Consider the following 25,246-nt stretch of genomic DNA (forward strand, 5'->3'; position numbering starts at 1 on the left):
GAAGAATGGAAAAGGCAAGCAGTGTACTAACTACATGAAATATACATTTGAGGTAGAGTAGATAGGACTCACCAATGGATTGGGTATTGGGAAAAGATTCAGTAAGTTTCTGTATTTTTGGCTTAAACAATTGGGTTGGATGTGGGTGTATTTACTGAGGTGGGGAAGACTGGAGGAAAGATCAGGTTTGAAAAGGATAATGAAGGCTTCCAAACAAGTTAATTTTAACATACTCAGACATGGAGAGGTAATCAAGTTGTTAGCTGAATATATGAGATTAGAGTTTCAGGGACAGGCCAAAACAGAAGAGATGTGAAATCATACATGTGGAATTTGTTTAAAACAGCTGACACTTGTGAGATTACTCAAGAGAACATATGGATACAGCAAGAAGTAAACTCAGGAGACTTAAAGGCAGAGTGCAATAGGAGCCATTAAGGTAGCTGGAAAATCCAGTCCCCAGCATCATGTGTATGGGTGGAAAGAGGGTGGTGGTGTAAGCTCTCTGCCAAGTGGGTGGGATGTGTTACCTCTCTCAAAATGAGAAGTGTGGAACAGGAAGGATATGTTTAAAAATATACAGTGCAGACAACAACATGGTGTAGAAAGTATTAATAATATAACATTCAATCTTTCAAAAGGGAGTTGGCTCATTATGATAGTCCTCTAAATTAAACTTTTAGTGGGAATAGAATGGACATGGCATCCCCTACAGCAATTCTATGCCAAGGCCTAATGAAAAATACTGACCATTACTACATCTACAATTTGATTTCAAACACAACTGAATTTTGGAAAATAATTATGAAAAACTACAGGGGAAAAAAGGGAGTCATCACTAACAGAAACATTTATGTCTGTATCAACAAAAACTTCTACCATAAAGCAAATTTGCAATAACCTTCATTTGTTCTGTGTATCTACTCAACTAAAATTTAAGGAGCATTTATGTGAGACTATATTAAGTGCTGTTGAAAGAGAAACCCTAAGTTGTGTAGAAGAGACCCTTCCATTGAAGACGGTTTTTTTGTTTTGTTTGGAACCACTTCCTGAGTGACTATGGTCAAATTATTCAGAATCTTGGTGCTTTTCTTCATATATGAAATGTACACCATAACGTTACCTATCTCAGGGTTGTTGTGAAGATTAACACATATAAATAGCTGAGAACAATGTCTGATACATATAAGCATCAGTTACTAAGGGGAGGTAAGGCAACTTCCATATAAGTGGTAGCATGGCTCAGAAATAAATAAATAAATAAATAAATAAATTTGATTACCTGATTATCACATGCTAATCTTCAGCTCAACCCTGCAGGGATTCTTTCCATTTTATAGAACAGGAAAACTGTTAACAGGCTGTTCTGAAACTTAACACACAACTAATAAGTGGTCTAATTATGAGTCAAACCTTGAAGTAACATCAGAACTCCTGCACTTTCCAAAATATCATGCAAGAAACCCAAAAGTCCAGAAACCTAGATTCTAGCTCTTTATGTGCCTCCTATTAGCCATTGCAATCCTGGGCCCTTTTACTTCCTTACTGTGAGACTGTTTTCTGTTTGACAAAATGTTTACAATAAATAGGCCTCTCCTCCCCGCTTCACAGGGTGGGTCACTGTGAAGGTCAAATGAGAGAAATCTATAAATCGTAAAATTTCAAATAATAATTTTTTTCATCTGCCTGACTAATCTCCTTTCCTACTTCGGATGTATTTTATCATCCTGATGCCAAATACCAATTTTCAGGTACCCAATCCTTAACAACAACTACCTAAATTTTGATATTTAATTAAGGACAAAACACTGGATAACTACAAATAACCCATTAAAGCCTCTGCTCAACTCCTCCGAGGTTTCAAAATTATACCTCAACAATTTAAAATCATCACATCAAGTGGACATCATTCAGGCCATCACTTAGTAGTGTCAGTAATCTGACATTGTTAGGGTGACCATATCCTGTAACCACAGACCAAAATACTGAGAAAATGCACATCAAAATACTTCTTAGCATGTTACAACATTAACATGGCTGCTTGTCCTTCATCATATTTATAAAAATACCACTCATCCATTCAAAACTTTTATACTTTCCAAAGTTCTTTGGTGTTCCTTATTCCATTTGATTATCTAGCAGTTCTGTTAGGCAGGCAAGGTAGGTTTATGCTTGTCTTATGTTCAAAATCATTTTGAAGTATAACTTGTATTCCAGGCCACCAACCCCTATTTTGGTATCTGCACTGCAATGTTACATAAATTTTACATTTGAAATTACTACAGATTGATTGTAGTTCTTAGTAACAACATTTACATTTGAAAATATTCCTAAAAAATATCCCGTACATTTAAGTCATCACAAAGAATCCTTTACAAATCAAATTAAATCTCCCATTCACAAAAGCAGATGTGGCAACAGCTATCACGCTGTGAAAACTCAGTTGTACTAAATAAGCCTGCTATGTAGTACCTGAAAATATGCACTTGTTGATAAAGTATTTTCAGCCCACTTCCTCAATTTTAATAGAAGATACCATTCTTAGAACTGTGATTAAACTACTTTGGACTTTAAGTACCAAAAATACGCTAACAACCATTAATAATATTATTAATGGCTCAGGAACTAAGTAAATTACAGCAATTTAAAATGATTAATATTTTTAAAACACAGGTTTTGAAAGGTCACCTTATAAATGTCAGCAAATGTTGCCTAAGCTATCAAAATACTGAAGAGATTAAGGTTCAACATGATGTAAAAGAAATTCCTTATAAAACAGAAGTAACAATTAATTGATGTTGTTTAAGAAAAGTACTGAATTGGGAATCAGGAGAAATCTACTCCAGATCATTTAACCTGAGCCTCACTCAGTTAACATTAAAAAAAAAAAAGTTTCATAATATGCAATTTTACCATCTATATATAATAAGGTTTTGGAAAAGCATGAGAAGAAAATTGATTAGGGGCAAAGATTAAGACTTCTGAACCAAACAAGATTATATCAAAACATTTATTCTTTGTGTTACAAAAACACAAATAAATCCAAGCAGATAATGAAATAAACACTTTTTTTAGTGTCCCATCCTGGGTTCTCTATCCTAGAACTTATTAAGCAGGTCAGGTTTAGGGTACTTCAACACTTCTTCTGGATGCTATGAAGTCTCCATCTTATAACCATGTTTCTCTAGTTCAGCTCTACGATAAAACAGAAAGAACATCACCAGGCATTCTTTAATAACATTCCTTCAGAAATAATACAGTAAATAAACAAATAAACGAGCTATGCCTGAGACATCAGTTTACAATACCACTGAATAGTTTTATTTTTGTCTCTGAAGAAAAAACTATGTAAGAAAATTGGATATGAGTCAATATAATACTTAAAATTTTGCTTTTTCCATTAGTTAACTTATATTTTATCTTCCTTAATTGTCTTATAACTCTATTTGTAGAAGAAATGTGAAGGAGTTACTGCTATCCTTCAAATACTTTCCAAATGCCATATGAATGTTCTGTTCCTAATATATATTTAAACATAAGTTTTGAGACTAATTAACCTCAGGGAAAGTACACATCACTATCAAACCGGATTTTATAACGATCATTACAGGTATTATTGTATTACTGTTGTATATGCAGAAAGAATAAACAGATTGCTTTCCATATTGACATATATCTATTGCTCTAACCAAAATATATACATATATATTAGTAATCAAATTTGAAAGTGTGTGAAAATTTTCTGCATTAACCATATATGTAAAATAAATACAAAAAATAAGTCATGGGATATTAAATAAGACTTTACTTTCCTGATTTTAAGTATGAATGAAAATCCCAAAAGTTTATACTAGCATGAACATACAAACATAAAGATACTTTTTTTAAAATTTCAAATAATTTGTCCAATCTAAAGATTAGTCATATATTGAGAACATCATCTGCAATTGTTGATCTGCCTTAAATAAAATATTTGTACAAAAAAGTTTAGCTATGTCATCAACTTCAAACTATTTAAACTACCATTCCAAATATCACCACAACTTATTTGCCACAATTCAGATAAAAGTTTATGACAAAATTATTAGATGGCTAATCCATGATAAAACACTGAGTAAATTTAAAGTATGATTAATATGCTTTACATCATTACATCCAATAAGACAGACATTTGTTCTCAAGTAAATTTGGCTTAGACACCACCACACTATTCCAATGCAAACACACGACAGGAATAATGTATAGTATTTAGTATTCATTTCTCAAAACTCCTTTGCTTTCCTAAAATTTTTAGTTATTTAGAATATAAACAGTGAGCTAATTTCCATAAATTATATCAAAGCCATAGACTGCTCAAATGAATCATCCTTGTCTTCTGCTAGGGTATAGTATGGGCTGGTGGTATACACACTGGATTAGGAGTCAAGAGCTCAGTGCAAGTCTCTGATTCTGGCCCTTCCTTTGCTAACAAATTGCTTCCTTTGGGCCCTTCCTCCACCCCTCAGGAAACTGGAGATTATAGTATCAAGGCCACAGATTGTTCAAATGAATCATCCTTGTCTTCTGCTAGGGTATAGTATGGACTGGTGGTATACACACTGGATTAGGAGTCAAGAGCTCAGTGCAAGTCTCTGACTCTGGCCCTTCCTTTGCTAACAAATTGCTTCCTTTGGGCCCTTCCTCCACCCCTCAGGAAACTGGAGATTATAGTATCTGCCCTTCATTTATAACAACTTATCTCCATTGTTTTGAGAGCTAAACGAGAGAAAGTTATACAAATGTAATGTAGTATACATTAAAATAAGAATCAAGGCTGAAAGGAAAAGCTAAAAGATTCTATTTCTGATGATCACAGAAAATTCAAATGTTTCATACAAAAACTCTTGTTGCCAGTCTTTGGGGAATGTGGTAACTGTCTTTGAATTTTATCTCATGCTAAAATTTTACACTTTACTCTGTAGAATATTCACTTTAACAGCAGCAAGAAAAACAAACAAATGAACAAAAAAACCCCAAAGTTCAGCCTACAATTTAAGTAACAAGTATACCAAATCTGTCCTTCAGGTTTGTGTCTATTGGCCTTCCTAATGGGAGGTGGCTGGTCACCAAGTGGCTGTATAAATTGTTTACGAACACAAACGAGATGATGAAATGCTTCTCTATCAGCTAAATTCTTAGAGAAGATGAAAGATTCTTTGCTAGAATTTAAAAAACCAAAAGAAAAAAATTGAGGCCACCAAGCACAAAACAAAAACACTAATAATCATGAGGCTGCTGAATGGAAAAATCAACAAAGACAAAAACAGAAAACCCCAGCACAACTGTAATATCATACAACACACACAGTGAACATACACCATCTGAAACAAAAACAGCAGCAGTCTTTGTGCAAGAAAATAAGAAAAAAGACTAATGGCCACTAGTAGGTTTGAAAAGTCCTCTTACTATCCAAGAAACTACTCAGCTTTATGACAATGGCTGTATCAGATTGGTAAATCAGGAACTATACTGGCTTTTTTTTTTTTTTTTTTTTGAGACAGAGTCTCGCTCTGTCGCCCAGGCTGGAGTGCAGTGGCGCGATCTCAGCTCACTGCAAGCTCCGCCTCTGAGGTTCACACCATTCTCCTGCCTCAGCCTCCCGAGTAGCTGGGACTACAGGCACCCGCCACCATGCCCAGCTAATTTTTTTTGTATTTTTAGTAGAGATGGGATTTCACCCTGTTGGCCAGGATGGTCTCAATCTCCTGACCTTGTGATCCACCCGCCTTGGCCTCCCAAAGTGCTGGGATTACAGGCGTGAGCCACCGCGCCTGGCCTATACTGGCTTCTTAAAGAGTTTTTATGTAAGACATGAAATAGGGTTGAGAAAATCGTACTACTACCTATTTCTCCTAATATATAAAGAAACAAATGATATCAGAAGCCGCAAAAACAGAATGACTTCGAGTTACCTGGAAGCACAAACTGGCCTTACTCTTTCTACTTCTATCTGTTAAAGGTAATTACACGGAAAGAGAAAGCAGAACGTGGAAAGTGGGTGGCCTGCTACATGGATAGTTTTTATTTAACATACACCATCGTCTAAGCACTTTACACATATTAAATCACTTAAATCTTATAATAACTCTAGCAGTAAAGCACTAATTATCATCTGAATTTTATGTGTGAGAAAAGTAGGTCACAGAAAGGCTAAGTGACTTGCCCAAGGTTCATATGGCTAAAGAGGAGGCAGATCTTGGGTTGGAACCCTGGCAGTCTGATTCACACTCGAGTCTGAGATGCCTCTCCACTGTTAAATAGGATTAGGATGAAATAACATCAGAAAACAGTAAACCCCATTCGTTACCATGGCTTATTGATACTATGTTAAGGGTTTCCATGTACTTTACAGAAAAGATTAGGAAGAATAACTTTGTGTGAGTTTTTTAATCAAGATAAATTTTTTAAAGCAAGGATTGTCGGAGGCTGTGTTATTCAATATGGCATACGTGGCTATTTTAATTAAATAAAACAAAAAATTCAGTCCCTTAGCTGCACTAGCCATATTTCATGTGCTCAATAGCCAAATGTAACTGGATTGCTTGTATACAGCAGCTTCTCGAACATTTCCATCACTAAAGTCAGTTCTATTTGACACCACTGGCAATGTAGCAACAATCTTAGTGAGGAAAAAACTCATGACTCAAATGGGGAAATAAAAAGAAAAATCTTATTCACTAATGGAGACATCAAGATTTATATACCTCAGGCAAAAAACCACCACCAAAAACAACAAAAATAGATTGATATACCTACAGAAATCCACAAACCTAAAGGCAGAAACACAACAGAGTACATAACAGCACTGTGGGGGCGTATTATAAAAACAGTAAGCCACAAAAATATAATGTTCTATTTCAAAACCAAGAAAAAGGCAACATGTAATGATGTGAAATCTAATTATCAATACATTTACTACCAAAAGTTTCTTGGTAAAAATTACAGTATTCAATAATGTATCAATTAGTTTTAAGAGGAAAGTACTAATGAAAGACACAAAAGAAACAAAACTTCAAAGGAATTTGACTATTTTGAATGTCAAAGGAAGAAAATTTATTTAGCTTCAATTTAAAAATGTCAAAAACATACCAGGAAAAAAACTCTGACATGTGATTAAGAACACAGAGTAGGGATCAACAGCATTTGGAAGACCTGAAAATAGTCTAACAGCATAACAATGCTAAGGAGGAACAAAAGGGAATGCACATTTTTCAAAAGCTAGTAGGGTGTTCTCTAACATGGCTCATTTTTTGAAGGAAATAAAACAAAGACAAATGTAAAAAGAAAGTGCATGAGCTTGTACACATAGAATTAATCTGATCCTCGAAATAAACTGAAATCTGTAAAAAGAAGAGAAGGGGCTTTTAAGAGCCATATATTGATCATAAAGAATGAAAAAGAGCAGGTCCAATGCTTGGAACAGATGATGTAACATTAACAGATTTTTTTAAAAAGGCAGGATTATTGTTCAACAGCTATCATTTTTATCTTGTCCATAAAACTATAAAAGGAAAAACAACATTATTAAGACAAAATTGAAAACTTATTAAGACGGGTAAGATAACTGCATTAAAGCAGTTTAAAATCTCAAGGCTCTGGATAATTACATCTCAGGGTACTGGAAGAACCAAAAGATGTCAAAAATCAGTCAGCAATATTTGAGAAACGGAAATGAAAAATTGTAGAAGTATCAGTATAACAGTGAAAGGTAAATTGTACTATTTCTAAAAAGGAGAATAAAGTAAACGGGTAAAATTATTATCAGTCTCCAGCAAAATTCTTAGTATCTTTAAAATATAGAGCCAATAAAAACAATGCAGTGTAGGAGCTGGTGCTACTGCATCACTATTAGAAATCAAAGTTTAAAAATGTATTATAAACTATTTCACTTTCTGTTTGTACAAGCTTATTAGACTAGTAAATGAGAAGACTGGAATACATACATCTTCTATATCTTTACTTGAGCAAAGTATATGACAGTCTATTTATTCTTATAGCCAAGACAGATAAATACAGGCTGAATCAAAATAAAATTAGGAGGGAAAAAAGTCTCTTCAACAAATGGTGCTGGAAGGACTAGACATCTATATGCAGAAAAATGAGCTGAAGCCCTATTTCATAACATATACAAAAATTAACCCAAAGCAAAGACTGACATGTAAGAGCAAAAACTATTAAAACTCTTAGAAGAAAACAGAGATAAATCTTCACTACTTTGAATTTGCCAATGAATTATTAAACATGACACCAAAAGCACAAATAACAAAAGAAAAAATAGATTAAAATATGGCTATAATTTAAAACAAAAAAAGAAAAATAAGTTTTGGCAAGGACGTGGAGAGACTGAAACCTTCGCACCCTGCTAGTAAGGACATAAATTGTTCAACTGCTGTAGAAAACAGTTTGGCAGTTCCTCAAAAAGTTAAATATAGAACTAACAAATGACCCAACAATTCCACTTCTGTTTATATATATATAGTTTTTTTTCAAAAGAATTGAAAACAGGTAGTCAAATATATGTACATGTATGTTCATAGCAGCATATTCACAATAGCTAAAAGGTGGAAACAGTGAATGTCCATCAACTGATGAATACATATGTAACGTGGCAAATCCATACAGTAGTATATATTGGAATACAATATACAATATGGAACATGTACATGGAATATTATTCAGTCATAGAAAGGAATGAAGTACTGATGCGTGGTACAACACGAATGAACCTTGAAAACATTATGCAAAGTGAAAAAAGATACCCACGCAAGGTCACAATATTATATGGTTTCATTTATATGAAGCATCCAGAATAGGCCAATCCTTAGAGATAGAAAGCAGATCAGCAGCAGCCAGGGATTAAGGGAAGAAAGAGTGTGGAATGATTGCTTAGTAAGTACTGTTTCCTTTTGGGATGCTGAAAATACTGGAACTAAATAGAGATGATGGTTGCACAATATTGAGGATGTACTAGAAGCCACTGAACTGTACACTTTTAAATGCTTAATTTTATGTTATATGAATTTTACCTCAATAAATAAATGAAGTCAAGTAGATTTATACATGAATATGACACAGTACATTCTCACAATCCCAATCTCCATTCCAGTTTGAGAATCACCAGTCTATTAGGTCCCAGCACTCTATGATTCTAATTTCTGCTGAGTTATTTGATATTGGTAGAAAATTAACATTGACAGAATTAAATTCCCAAGGATAAGAAATGGCAAATATGCTTCTATTTTACTACCTTTATAAAAAGACCAGAAAGAATAAAATTCGTAGGCAATTACTCAAAGTGTGCATGTTTGGAATCACAGGAGATGAAGACAACATGTCTTACTTTACACAGTTCAAAAACCTATTTCAAAGATTAAGTAGCTTTTAAGAGGTTAATTATCTATGTAAATTACATATTCCATGCTTATAATTAATACTGAACTACAATAAAAATCTGGCTTAAAACTTACCGTAACTGATTAGAGAAATCATCCTCTACATTGTCATCATCCCAATTATCCTCCCAGACATGTGCATCTTCATCTTCATCTAAGCCAGCCCAGTCTAAAAATAGAAACAGATGCTGTCTAAATATTTCTCATACATTATTTCCACAATTACAAAAACTTTGAAAAGCTTGCTACTGAACACTCACAATTCAAAAACAGCTAAAACTGTATCTATGGAAAATGGTGTCTTCCTTAAATCTGAGTTTATGCTGTCTAGTTCTCTCAATTCTTCAGTTTGCAGATAATCTGAAATAGAAGTTAATACAAAAAATCCTACCTGCCATGAAAACTTACAATTTCAGGAGGATATTTACTTTACTGATTTTTCTTTGTACTCATTTTTAGAAGGTCTACTTCACAATCTTTCAAAACACAACACAAAACAACCCTAAAGCAAGTTGAGTGGCAGGAAGATACCAGAGTGAAATTCAAAACTGCAAAACACAAGGATAACTTATATACAAATATTTAAAAGTAGACCAAACTGTAAGCCACCACTAGTATCTGCCTAATATATTTTTAAAGGAAGAATAAACACAAATATGCATAAAGAAGAATATTGTAGTTTTTAGTTTTCTAGATTTTCTTCCTCCCTTTGGTAGTGGTAGAGAGGAGGTTGAGACTGAGATTTCAGCTTTTGTTTAGAATGGTGAGAAAGTACATATGTATTACCACTATTCTCTAACCTCAAATCTCAAGCTCTAAATATGCTATGTGGGTTGAGCCTGGAAATAGAAATTATCTATTTTATAGTTATTTTAAGGAGTCTTTATAAAGATATCTAATGGAGTTTTACGTTACAAAAAAATAATTTAAATAAAGACTAGATACTACATTCTTAAGTAAAGGAGGTGATATAACTCAAAATCACAACACACTGTTTCAAGGTTCTAAGACAACAAGCAGATTTTTCTACTCAGCTTGAACCACTTCCAACTAACCAGCTTCCTAAACTGTTAAGTAGGTTGCTTCCATCTGCACTGGTCCCTAAAAAGGAAATAATCATGTGTCAAAAGATTCAAGCCAGAAATATAAAATAATATTTGACACTTTTCTGCTAACCTTGTAAGTCTTTGAAAAATACTGTAGAGTCTTATCTTTTAAAGCAACTATCTTTTAAGAAACAAATTGTTTTCATCTAATTATGATTTGATTCAAAATGTTAATTTCAACAGCTATTAAGTGATGTCTTCAAGTTGACTGTACTTCTTTTAACTTACAGAGGGGAAAAAATATTTAAGAATGGTACAATTTTTTTTTTTTTTTGCAGACAGAGTCTCGCACTATCACCCAGGCTGGAGTGCAGTGGCCCGATCTTGGTTCACTGCAAGCACCACCTCCTGGGTTCATGCCATTCTCCTGCCTCAGCCTCCCAAGTAGCTGGGACTACAGGTGTCCGCCACCACACCTGGCTAATATTTTTACATTTTTAGTAGAGATGGGGTTTCGCCATGTTAGCCAGGATGGTCTCGTTCTCCTGACCTCGTGATCTGCCCGCCTCGGCCTCCCAAAGTGCTGGGATTACAGGCGTGAGCCACCACAGCCGGCCAATTTTTTTAGTTTATAAAGTTAAACTCTGATGATCATTTACAACAAACATAAAGCATCTCTCCCTCCTCTAATAACCATCTCATGCTATTTTAATGGCAGGGAAAGGAAAGGAAAAAGTAGAGATAAAGTCCCAGGAAAAAGGAACTGGCTCATGAAGAGGGGGAAAAAGAATACTGTGAGCAACATTTTAGGTAGAACATATAAAAAAGATTCATAACAATAGCTCTATATTTCTTTGACATTACTATATAGTACTTCATAGTTATGACACTACTGAGTGAACAAGGATGAAAGAGCTGGCCAAATTCTTCGTTAATTATCTGATAAATCTAGATAAACTCTGTAGCCTTAATACCGTTATCCTAAGCAGTAAGAAGCACTGATGTCTATGTACAATTATCATAGATGAGGAATCTGAGAAATAGCCTCTTTTCTATTACAACTTATTAAGCAGTTAAAATTAATACAAGCACTATTAAGAAAAACAGTGCTAACACTGACAAACCAGAATCTATAATCTATTTTAGATAGATATTTTAAAGAGTTTATTAACCTGGATTATGTACTTAACTATATTACACAAAAAGCTTACGTGATAGTATGTACAATGCCCCAAAATAGTATTTCCAACACTTACAAATTCTCTACAGTATACATATATGTTACAATATATGTAAGTTACAATAAATACAAACTCTACTCAATGTATAACATGAAAAAGCTGTAATTATTGTAATCTCTGGGTTTAGCTGACATTTTCTTGGATCTCTGAATTGTGCTTTAATTTTCAACTCTAACACTACACTGACAATCAAGCAATTGTAATCACTTAGTTTTAAAGGGTTAACTCCAGAAATAATTTTTAAAAGGACAAAATATAACCAAACAATGACATACCCATGATACCTGATATGATACCTCATGTCTAATGCCATCCTTCAATATGCGGATGGCCTTATAAAGCATACACTTTACCTTAAACACTAAATGCATTGCCAGAATTGTGATTAATTATGTAAATAACCACAGCTGTATTTACTTCAATGTGTATGCCTCCAGCTGTGTATTGGTTAAAAAAAAAAAAAAAAATCTACATTTTAAAAAGTCAGAATTGGAAATAACCAGTAACAGATGCCTAATACGTAAGTTTCTAGCAATTCTTATTTTAGACGTTGTCCCAAATTGGGCTTTCTTCACTTTGGCTAGTTGAGAATTACATCTCTGACTAGCTTTAAATTTAAAAAATCTGAGCTATCCAAGATCTCACACACACTTCACCTAAGTATCACCTTGACATTTAAGTACAAAAAGAATTTTCTCTCTACTTAGAAAATTCTTTTAATACTTACTTTCCCCTACTCTGCAACATACATTTCAAAATTTCTGAAAGGCATGAAATACAGCATTTTTGAGAAAAGTAAAAAGGAAATTCCACTCATACTAAATAGGGTTGCAAATGTTCTATTCTACACCAATTTCAAGAGCATCAAATTCTTATTCCATAACAATAAAGGTATTCTGAATACAAACAACCTAATCTCCAACCAAGTTTCTTCAAATACAAAACATGCAAGTATATACAGAACATTACATGAAAAGAAAAATACTAAATTGAACGTTCACCATCATAGGTGTGTGTAAAAGAACAGCAGTACTTACAAACAGCATCATTATACTCATGAGTATGATAATGAAGCCACACCATATCTAGTGATTCTGAGATAAATTTACAAGTGCTGCTGCTGAGGGAGTATGAAACAAATTATTTTTTTTCAAAATTTCACTTCTGTAGGTTATCATAATGCAAACACTCGTATACCCCGCAGATCTAATGTCTAGTCAGTGACTGAGAAATCAATACCTAGCACTGCACCACTTTACTACTATATTTTCTCTAACAAGGACCAAAAATGTTAGTGAAGAACTTCAAACAAAAAGAAAGTCATAAACAATGTTTTTATCACCAGGCTGTTGGTGAGCTTTCAGTTATTTGTGGCAAAGAGTCTGAAACAAAGGATCAAAATAACTTCATAATCATTCATAACTATTCTTACATTTTTTAAAAAGGAAATCCAAACCCAATTATTTTCATCAAGAATTTAAAAAGATGTAAGTCTGACAAAATGGTTCCACTTTGTTGGTTCTCTTTGTTGATTTATGATTTTTTTTTTTTTAATACTTTAAGTTCTGGAATATATGTGCAGAACGTGCAGGTTTGTTACATAGGTATACATGTGCCACAGTGGTTTGCTGCACCTATCAACCCATCATCTAGGTTTTAAGTCCCACATGGATTAGGTACTTCTCCTAATGCCATCCCTCCCCTTGACCCCCATCCCCTGACAGGCCCAAGTGTGTGATGTTCCCCTTCCTGTGTCCATGTGTTCTCATTGTTCAACTTCCACTTATGAGTGAGAACATGTGGTGTTTGGTTTTCTGTTCCTGTGTTAGTTTGCTGAGAATGACAGTTTCCAGCTTCATCCATGTCCCTGCAAAGGACATGAACTCATCCTTTTTTATGGCTACATAGTATTCCACAGTGTATACATGCCACATTTCCTTTAACCAGTCTATCATTGATGGCCATTTGGGTTGGTTCCAAGTCTTTGTTATTGTGAATAGTGCTTCAATAAACACACATGTGTATGCGTCTTTATAGTAGAATCATTTATAATCCTTTGGGTATAACCCAGTAATGGGATTGCTAGGTCAAATGGTTATTTCTAGTTCTAGACCCTTGAGGAATCACCACACTGTCTTCCACAATGGTTGAACTAATTTACACTCCCACCAACAGTGTAAAAGCGTTCCTATTTCTCCACATCCTCTCCAGCATAAATTTTTAACAATTTGTTTTTTCTTTGGCTTCTTGAACCTGGTAGATTTGTGGTTTTATTTTTAATTCCATAAAATTCACAAAAGCCATTACTCTCATCTTTTCCAAGCCCTCATGCCCTAGATTCACCTCATCTCAGTACCCTCATTCTGATCTACCCTTGACATTACTGAGTCAAGGGTATCCAATCTCAACTCTACCATACATATTCTTAGACATGCATGGGCAAAATCACAACCCCAGATTTCTTCTTATTCTCAACACCCCATATCAAACGAGTTGCTAATGCTTCATCACTTCTACCTCCCTTACTATTGTGGCATCATTCTCTTCACTTCATTTCTAAGAATAATTTATCTCGCCCTTAGTCCTCACCTGAGTTATTTCAACAATTTGCTAATTAACCTCCCTGACTCTAGTCTTTCTATCTTTTCAAATTAATTCTGCTGGGTTAATGTTTCAGCATATTGTCTAAAGGAAACTTACACGTATCACTGTCATAAGCAAAACAAACAAATGAAACATTTTAAAAACCACTTCTCATCTAGTTAAGGGTTTTAAGTCCAAACTGGTCAGAGGCTTAAAGCTTTCCATGCTTAGGCAGCAAACTACCTGCATTTGCAACTACTATTTCACAAGCAAATACAATATACACACACATTTATTTTTTACTTCAAAGCATCTACACCCTTTCCCTTCTTTTGAAAACCCCTGGTCAGCTGCAGTGGCTCAGACCTGTAATCCCAGCATTTTGGGAGGCTGAGGTGGGCAGATCACCTGAGGTCAGTAGTTCAAGATCAGCCTGGGCAACACGGTGAAACCCATCTCTACTAAAAATACAAAATTAGCCACGCATGGTGACACATGCCTGTAATCCCAGCTACTCAGGCTGAGGCAGGAGAATCGCTTGAACCTGGGAGGCAGAGGATGCGGTGAGCCGAGATCGCGCCATTGCACTCCAGCCTGGGCAACAAGAGTAAATCTCCGTCCCCCACCCAAAACAAAAACAGAAACAAACAAAAAAAAACCCTTCCCTATTTGAAAGCCCCATTCAAAGGCTGCTACCTCACACTGTACGTAACTGGAAGTAATCTGTTTCTTTTGAACTACTACTGCACTTTACTACCAGTTGAAAGAAACCAAATTACATCTTACCCAGAAGCCCAACAGGTAAGAGAAACAAAGGCAGTGTTGCTCTGCTTTAATTGGGTGTCGGGAGAAAAGGGCTTGGAGTCCCACCCCAGGATAAGCCCCTCCAAATACTAAAGCACTCTAGCTTGGTGTTAAAACCACTGCTCCTTCTCTCTCTTGACAACTACTACTTACTAAGTTCAAAGACAAATATCTAGAGAAGTCAAATTTGCCTCAGGACAGCCTCTAATTAACTGTGACCTTGGGTAAATTAAATTTTGCTGATCCCTAGGTATAAAACTTATACCTCAAAGAGCTATGAAGACTCAATGACACTGTGTATGTAAAGCACTCAGTACTGATAAATGGCAGCTAATATCATTCTCTCTGTACTTTTCACTACCAGATTTATAGGAAACACTCAACAAATACATGTCAAATGAATAAATTCTTTATTACATGGTAATTATGGAAAGGCAACTTGTGGGATGAGGGAGGTGAGTAGAGAAATATGTCCTAGAATATAAAGAAAACAGTTTCCACCAAACATTACATGTACAACAGAGTACACAACCAGACAAAGGATTAAGGATATTTGGTAAATTTTAAATACTTATGAAGAAGAGTACAGTCGTCCCTCGGTATACTTGGGTACTTGTTCCAGGACAGCCCAAGTATACTCAAATCTATGCATACTCAGGTAACATGGTCAGCCAAGTGGTAGTCAGCCCTCTACACGTGGGTTTCATTTCCCGCAAATATCTTATTTCCTTTTCCCATTTAGTTGAAAAAAATCATTGTATAAATGGACCCTCACACTTCAAACCATGTTGTTAAAGGATCAACTGTACACAGTTTTTGAAACTTTTATTTTCCTCTCAATGTTTTCACAGTTCATCACATCTTTCAATGAGTAATGTTTAACAACCAAGTAGTAACATTAAACACTACTTAAACCACAATTGCTTACTGCTTGCTCATTCCATAGAACCAATGAAATAGCTAACCAAACAGTTTTTCAAAGAGTTTTTCAGTGTTTAATTTCCTGGTTCACACCTCTCACTATCCCTTCCCAAGCACCAGCATCTTGATTTGGGGGTTTTTCATTCCAATCTGTGTGTACCCCTAAATGATGTACGTTACTATTTTATGTGTCTTTCTATGAATAACCACATTATTGTTTAAGTACTTGTGGAAAAACATTTAATGGTAATTTTTTTTTAATTTACAAGTTTCTAGTACTGCAAAATAAGTCAATTACCAAATAACTCACAAATTTAACAATCTTAATTTTGAATATATTCAGACATAGCTCAAATTCTAAATAAATATTAAACATCATCCAAAATCCAAACTCCTAAGTACACTAGAGGGGAAGAGAAGAAAGGAGACTAATGTTTACTGAATACCAACTTTGTGCCAGACTCTGTTTACATATGCATCATTATTCTGGACTAAATACCCCTGCCCCTCCATCCCCCCCAAAAAATTATTACGATGAAGCCCTCATCCTCAATATGACGGTATTCGGGAGGTAATCAGGACTGAATGAGGTCTTGAGGGTGGGGCTCCCATGATGGGATTAATGCCTTAAGAGATACCAGAGAGCATGCACTCTTTCACTCCACCACAAGAGAACACGGCACAAAGGCAGCCTTGTGCAAGGCAAGAAGAGTGGCCTCACCAAGAACTGTATCGACCTACACTTTAATCTTGGACTCCACAGCCTCCAGAATGGGTGAGAAAATAAATCTCTGATGTTTAAGCCACCCAGTCTATGATATTTTGTTATGGCAGCCCAGGCCAACCATTACAATAATGTAATCCTTTCATGACTCTAATAAATATTATTAGCCATATATTACAGATAATGAAAGTGAGTATTAAGATGGTAACAGCTCAGAGAAAAACATAATGGTTAATCTTACTTAAAAAAACCAATCCAAATCAAAATGATACAATTTTACTTTTCATTCATGAGGTCAGTAATGACTAAAATGTTTACTATCTAGTGTAGCAAGCTTATGAGGGAAAAGGTGAACTGTAGATGGAAACAAATTGGCATAACCCTTCTCAAAGGCAATTTGAGAGTATCTGTCAAAATTTAAGACACACCAGGTCTAAGATGAGGTGTCTAAGCCCAAGCAGAGCAAGGAGGGAATTCGTGGAGAGGGGCAGCATGGTGTGGTTGGTGTGTCAGAGCCTGGCCAGAACGAAGAAGTCACCCACACTAGAGGAGGGGAGGGTGGCCTGGCATAAAATGTGGAGCCCAAGTGGGGCGAGAAGGGCATCTGCTGGGAGCAGCAAAGATTGGTTAGGAAGGGGGATGAGCAAATAGACAATACATTGAAGATAATGGAAGCCAGGTTTCTCACTATTGAAGGGAATAACAGATGTAGAAAGGGAAAAAACTAGAATCAATCCAGTGGTGTTGAACTGCAACTGGAGACATCTGTGTGAACCCATGGTTTTATACATATACACACACACACTCCTGTACATCCCTAGCTCCTTCCACTTAGAGGGTCTGGAAGCAGGGACATCCCAAACGCAATAAACATAAGCAGAGTGAAGACCTTGCCTTCTAAATACCATTCTCCACTAAAAAGAAACCACATTGGAGAAATGGCTGACTTCAGGTATAAAATTAGTTTGGAATACACTTTGTGCTAGAATGCTAGGAATTGCACAAAGAATAATGGAGACGTGGAAAAAGGACACAGAAGACAGCTTGAAGGGGTTCCGCATGTTCAAATATGGGACAATCTGAGAATCAAAATAATAGTTACAAATTATAACCTACTAAGTCACAATCCACTAGTCCACACTGCTATATATTTTTTAAAAAATGAACAAGTTACAAGTTTGATGATCACTGGAATACTGTATTTACAAACTTTCAAAGTCCCTCCCCCAAAACTGCCTATTAGAAGGAAAAATTAGTAACCTAACAATGGAAAGTCCTAACAAGCACCACCTTAATAGAGTGATCGAAGTGAACATCCCCAGTAATGGAACAAATGAGAATAATGTTCCACCTAAAAAGATGTCATAAGAACAGAGCACCAGGACTATAATGTAGAACTTCTATCATGAGGAAATAGGCACAGTTGAGGAACATTCTACCAAATATCTGGCCTATAGTCTTCTAAAGTGTCAAAATCATGAAAGTTAAAGACAAATTGAGGAAATGTTCTAGACTAAGGAAGACTAGAGAGACATGACAAGATAATGTAATCCATGACTCTACAGTAAGACATTATTGAGACAATGGGAGAAAGTTGAAAGGGATCTGTGGATCAGATCATACAGGCTGAGTATCCCTTATTCAAAATGCTTCAGATCACAAGTGTTTCAAATTTTATATTTTTTTGCATTTTGAAATATTTGCATATATATATTTACAATTGGGCATCCCAAATCCCCCAAACTGAAATTTCATTTTGGTACTCACAAAGTTTGAGATTCTGGAGGATTTCAGATTTGGGATGCTCAACCTATAGTAATGCATCAGTGTGTTAATTTCCTGATTTTGATAGTTGTCTTGTGACTATGTCCTTGTAGGAAACACACATTAAAATACTCAGAAGTGATGGTCATCAGGTTGGCAACTTATTCTCAAATGGTTTAGAGAAAAATGTTTGTACCGTACTTTCAACTATTCTGTAAGTTTGAGATTATTTCGAAATAAAAATTGTATTATAAAAAGAAATAAAAACGAGTCTGCCAATTCAATTTGGCAATTTCCTCTCTAGGAGTTTATCTTATAGATTAGCACACACACAAAAAGATGTAAACATATTCATTATCTATAACAGAAAAAAAAAAAACCAACACCCAAGCAACAAAAACCCTAAAGCTGTAAGGTTGTTCACTGCAGCATATTCCTTTTATTTTCAAAGGCCAGGTGTGGTGGTTCACCTGTAATCCCAGCACCTGGGAAGACTGGTGGGAAGATTGCTGAGGCCATGAGTTCAGTACCAGGCTGGGCACACAGTGAGACCACATCTCTAAAAAACAATTTGAAAAAAAAAAAATTAGGTGAGGTGGTACATGCCTGTACTCCCAGCTACTAGGGAGGCTGAGACAGAGGATCACTCAATCCTAGGAGTTCAAGGCTGTAATACTCTGTGACACCACCACTGCACCCCAGCCTGGGTGACAGAGCACCAGAGCAAGACCATGTCTCTTTAAAAAAAAAAAAAATACACACACACACACATACATATATATAAAAGAACCCAAAAAACCCCTAATATCTATCAAGAAGGGACTAGTTAGACTATCTAAGATGCACACAATGAGGGCATAAGGTAGATTTTTATATTGATGCAAAAATGTACTAGAGATACATTAAATAATAAAAATCAAGTAGGAGGAAATAGTATATATAGTATTGTCTTCTGTGTGTGTATTTAAAAGATATATACACACAAGTACAATTTATAAATACATTCTGGAAGGATACTAAAGAAAAGAACATTTAACATTGGCTATCACTGAGGCATAAATAACTTTTTTGGAGAATGGTAGAGGGAAACTGTTTTTACTTTTTAATTTATACACTCATAAGTTTAAATTTTTACCATAAGCATTTACTTATACAATTATCCTATATAATATACTATGAAAATATTTTAAAGAGGAAGTTAAGTAACTAGCATGAGGTGACAAGCTGAAAGTTTATGAACGGTAGATTTGAATCTAGGCCTAATCCTAGATTCATCATGCTTATTCTATCCTGGGGTTCAAAAACTTTCTTCTTGCACACAATTATCAAAAATGGACATTCAACAGGTACTCTGTGAATCATTATACAGATTACGTATTTTTTCTTAAAAATTTTTTAGTAACGAGTTCTCCATTTCTTGCTACCACCATGTAACTAATTTACATGTTTGATGGTCATGTCCACTATATTACATTTAATAATGCAAAAACAGCAAAAGCCCTTTTTGGCACTAGGTAAATTGACTACTAGCATGGTGTGTGACACTATCAATACTGGTCACATCTATCTTCTACATTTAAGATTCTAAGGAATCCTCCTATTCAATGTTTAGTCCTGTTGGTATACGATGTTCACATAAATATTTCTCAATAGCATTTTTCACAGGGCAGTTCTTCCTCATGCAGGCATGAATATAAAATCCTTGACCTCTACCCACTAAATGCTGGCATTTTTCCTATACTCTTACCTGTCAAGTCAATGTGACATCCAAAAACACTCCCTTGGTTAAGAACCACTGCAAGATGTCATACTTTTTAAGGCACAGGTGATAGTGCCTCATTTTTTCCAGAATGCTGGCAGCATTAGGGGATTACTAGTCTGTTGTCTGCCTCAACAGACAGATTCCCATCATAACACTGTATTATCCAGAAATTTCTGAAGGGGCCAGAGGGCAGAGAGGTGGGTGGTATTCTGCTCCTGATTTCTTCAGACTATATAGCAATTTCACCTAATACAGAAAAAGTACAGAATACTTAGTATAATATCACTCTTGTAAATGCTATTGCTGCTGCAAGCAAACTCAATTTCATTCTAAATATTCTAAAACAGCTTCTCTCTCCAAAACAAAAAACAAAAAAACTTTCAATTCTGGCACAGGAAGAGAATAAAAGAATCTAAAGGAGCACTTGTTCTCTTCCCTCTTTTACTAGAATCCGCATCTAATTGTCAGAGAAACTAATAAAAATATTTTAAAATTCTTTCAGTAATTTGATATGAAAAAGTAGTCAAAGTTTTAAATAAATTATAGACTACTTCAGTTTTTGACTCTATTACCACCAAATCTTCTCTAGGCTTTTAAGTCGCCCTCTGGTCCTAAAATTCCAACCATTTCAAAGCTCCCCAAATCATATCAAAATCAATCACGCCCAGGACCTTGAATGTCTTCCTAATAAAGGTGGTTCTAAATCAGTTTAAGTAGTCAAGAAGTTGGAGGCTGTATATTACAAAGATCCTAAACATGATTTTTTTAACAGCTCCTGCTTAATGACCAGTAGATTACACACCCACCAATTAGAAAAATTGTGAGGAACTGCCAATGTAACACCAATTCACAGGCTACAGAAAGGGGGAAAAAAATAAAAGCAGCATTTGTACCATCAGAGACTCCTTCCAGGTGTTGCACTTTACACTGAAGGGCTATTGAGAAGAAACTATGCTGGACATGGTGGCTCATGCCTGTAATCCCAGCGCTTTGGGAGGCAGAGGCGGGCAGATCACCTGAGGTCAGGAGTTCAAGACCGGCCTGACCAACATGGAGAAACCCCATCTCTACTAAAAATACAAAATTAGCCGGGTGTGGTGGCACACGCCTGTAATCCCAGCTACTTGGGAGGCTGAGGCAGGAGAATCGCTTGAACCAGGGAGGGGAGGTTGCAGGGAGCCAAGATCACGCCACTGCACTCTAGCCTGGGCAACGAGAGTGAAACTCCATCTCAAACAACCAAAAAAAACAAAAAAGAGAGAAAGAAGAAACAATAAAAATTCCCTTTCCTTAAAATGATTAAATGGACATCCTACCAAACAAATTCTTATACAAGATGGATGTAGCAACGCCACTTCCAAAAGGAAGACCCACTCCCAAAAGAAAATCTATTAGTCGAACTATGAGTAATGACTTTCATGTGGCAACCTCTCGGAGCACTGAGACTCAACAAAGCCTTTGAAAGTACGATCTGTTATATACACTGCAGAGATGTTCACAGGCTGCCTTAACAACAGCAATTTTAATTTGTATCTGTTAGTGAATTTGTCAACGGCATACTTACAAGAAAAATAATTTTCCAAAGTACGGAAAGAACTTGAAAGTAAATTAGGGCATTAATAATTGAAGTGAAAACTCAGATACCAAAATATTGAAAATAGGTCACTGTTCAAAGTAATACTTTTCAAACTTTAATGTGCAAACATATCTCTTAGGAATCTTGGTAAAGCCCACACTCATTAAGTAGGTCTAGGTTTGAGGAACGATGAGATGCTACAATTGTAACAGGCTCCCAGGCAATGCCAAGTCTGCTGTTTCATGGATCACATTTTGAATAGCAAGAGACTCTAAACCTTGACTAGACCAAAACATGTCAGAAATGTAGATTCTCAGAAAAGAAATAATTATTTGATGATATTTTCCTAAGTTTGTTCTTCTTTAGGTTTTGTTATTTATCAGAACAATTTTCTTGAGTAAATATTGAGTGGTTTCACCTTGTGGGCTGATTTTCTCACTAACTTAAGAAAAACCTCTCCAAATCATAAACCAGAGAAGAGAAACTTGAACAAAATAAAGACATTAAAAATGTTTCTCATTCTAAAATGGAAAGTTTCCTGAATGAATTCTACACATTTATATCTGAAGACAACAAACATTATGTAAGGAGACCCATAAATGGTCAATTACTTAATGTTAATAAACCAGTCTGTTGTGAGTCCTTTGTCCTTAGAATATTTTCTTTGCTTTTCCTTTTACCTTTTTGTTTTGTTTTACTATATAACTACTGACACTTTGAAAAATTGCTGCTCACAGCATAAACTTAGAACAAGCACAAACTACACTCGCAAAAGCTGATGAAAGTTGCTGAAAAAAATCAAGTGTACCATCAGGTACATAGTTATCTCTAGATCGTTTTTAAGCAGTCAATTATCAACTAACTACTCATTTTAAATGCGGGTTCATTCATCATTCATTCAACAAGCATTTATTGACCACCTACTATGTATTAGGCACTCTGCTAAATGCTGCGGATAAAGTTTGGATCAGAGAGATAGACCTTTCAGATTCTGGCTTGGACATAATGGCAAGTGTTGTTTGTTTGTTTGTTTTTCTTTTTGTCTCTGAGCCTCCATATTCTCAGGGTGATAGTGATAATTAGATTATATAATGTAAATAAAGTGCCTAACATTTCACCCTGTATATGATAATGAAGAATGTTATTTGAAGTATGAAGTTTGAGTAAGATCGTACCTTCAATAGGCCAGCTTTCTACGACACAGCTCTACGTTGGCAGATGATGAAGCAACTTGAAAGTGAGCTAAAGAAAACATGACTGAACAGATAAATCCATTAACAAAACAAAAAACTAAGAATGTCTACAATACATAATGAATTCCAGAACTGAAAAGAAATGTGCTTTGGGTTAGTTTACGAGTTTCTGTAGCATGTACACTAATGTTCTCTTCCACTAAACAAAGTAACAGTACATTATAAATAGAACAAATGTTCCAGCTATGTGGTTTTATGTACAATAGGATCATGATAGAGTATACAACTTGGGACAATTTTAGTGAAGAAGTAATTGCTTGATGCAACAGGATGTGTACCCCATTAACCACAATTCTCTTTCTACCACCTTCAGAAAGTTATCTCCTTTTCTTATAAGGTAAATATTTACAAGTCCTACTCATCAACCATGAGTCAATAAAGCAGCCGATTTTGAAAACCTAACTGGCAACAGCAATCTCACAAACAGAAGCAGTACAGCTAAAGTTAAGAACTTTGGTGTCAATCAGAACAGGTGTCCCAAATCCAGTTCTACTGTTTCTAACTAGTTATGAGACATCAGGAAAGTTTCACTCCGAGCTTCAGTTTATCTAAAGAATGGTCTAGCACCTACTTCCTATATTTATGAAAGTGGAATATGCTATTACAAGTAAAGCACTTAGACAAGTTCCTGAAAACAGCAGCCACTCAATAAATGTTAGCAATTTGCTATTACCTACAATGAAAAAACTGAAGGTCTTTAGTTTTGAAACTAAAAAAAAAAGTGTATTTTTAATTGAAAAAAATATATATATATATTTTGAGACGGATATATATATTTTTAAAATACATATTTTATTTTTGGAGGGACAGGGTCTCGCTATGTTGCCCAGGCTGGTCTTGAACTCCAGACCTTATGTGATCCTCCTACCTCGGCCTCCCAAACTGCTGGGATTAAAGGCGTGAGCCACCATAACCGTCAAGTTGTAGGGTCTTATAAAGTATTAAGTTAGGTCACAGTTAAATGACAAAAATGGTGAGGAGCAGGAGTAAGGCAATAATGTGTATTAAGCACCCAATATCTTACCCTTCTATCCTACTTAATCAGGCTTCATTTGTAACATCCTAAAAGTTAAGCAGCATTGGCGTAACTACAGACAATTCAATTCTGGAAAGCTTTAAAGGCAAAGAAAGACTGCTAAAACAAAAAGAAAAGAAAAAGAAAAAGAAAAGGAAGTTATGTAGACTTGAACTAAAGTTTAAGTAGTGAATAACCCAGATGAACAGTAAAGGCACCAACCATCCCAGACGCGGGGCTCTGGGTCCAGACGCACGGTGGCTCCACCCAGTACGGAAGCTGAGCCCATTGGGCCTCGCCAGTGAGTCCCAGCGCGACACCCCAAACCCGAAGCTGGGGCGCCACTGATGGATGAGCGTTAGCGCCTCGAGTGCCGGCCCTGGGAGTCCAAACTTCCCGCCGGTGCCCCCAGCTGGGCCCGACCGACCAAACCACCTCCACACGGAGGCCTGAGTCACCGTCCGCGCGGCACAGAAACCGGGGCACAGCGGTTACCTTCGGCCGGGAACTCTTCAAACTCGTCGTCTTCCTCTAAGAGACCTAAGTCTACGGGTTGCTTTTTCTCTGACATCTCAGCTCTCCGCGCCCAACACCTCCCAAATCAGCAGGAAAGTTGGAACCCTCACTCTTCCTCAAGGAAACGCCACCGTCACTGCCGCCTCCGAGGCTGACGCTACCATAGAGACTCGGGGAAGGAACTACGGGAGCAGCGCGAGGAATGCTGGGATACTGGAGGTCGGCCCAGCGCTCCCTGCGGGTTTAGCGCTTTTTCCGAGTTTTTATATATATATAAAATATATATATATATATATATATATATTTTTTGTCTCTACCATGTTAATCGGACTCTCTGAATTGCCAAATTTGAGATCCGTGTAGTTTTCCTGACTATAAAAGACTCATAATGTGTGAAACAAGCAAAAAACCCTTTACTTAGTTTGCAACCGAGGAAGGAACTCTAGAGAGACTACAGTATGACTACAAGCATTCATCAGCCCTTCACATACATTATTACCTCCAGTCCTTAAGCCAGTTCCCTAAGGATGGTATTAAATGTCTCCACATCACAGAAAATTCACGTTCAGAAAGAAGCAACCGAAGTTACTCAGGTAGTGCTAGACAACCA

The 25,246-nt window shown here is 35.9% G+C and overlaps 2 long non-coding RNA genes across 2 annotated transcripts; both read right to left on the minus strand.

Moving 5' to 3' along the window:
* Positions 1-2,996: 2,996 nt before the first annotated feature.
* On the minus strand, positions 2,997-24,820 carry LOC117072558. Its single transcript, XR_004432854.1, has 3 exons — positions 24,616-24,820; positions 9,507-9,600; positions 2,997-3,195 (listed from the first exon to the last, which is right to left on the minus strand). It is a non-coding gene; the product is annotated as an uncharacterized LOC117072558 (long non-coding RNA).
* On the minus strand, positions 19,350-24,604 carry LOC117072559. Its single transcript, XR_004432855.1, has 3 exons — positions 24,343-24,604; positions 23,028-23,109; positions 19,350-20,522 (listed from the first exon to the last, which is right to left on the minus strand). It is a non-coding gene; the product is annotated as an uncharacterized LOC117072559 (long non-coding RNA).
* Positions 24,821-25,246: the final 426 nt, after the last annotated feature.

The sequence above is a fragment of the Trachypithecus francoisi genome, unplaced genomic scaffold (genome assembly GCF_009764315.1).
Source record: "Trachypithecus francoisi isolate TF-2019V2 unplaced genomic scaffold, Tfra_2.0 Lachesis_group4, whole genome shotgun sequence".
Classification (NCBI taxonomy): domain Eukaryota; kingdom Metazoa; phylum Chordata; class Mammalia; order Primates; family Cercopithecidae; genus Trachypithecus; species Trachypithecus francoisi.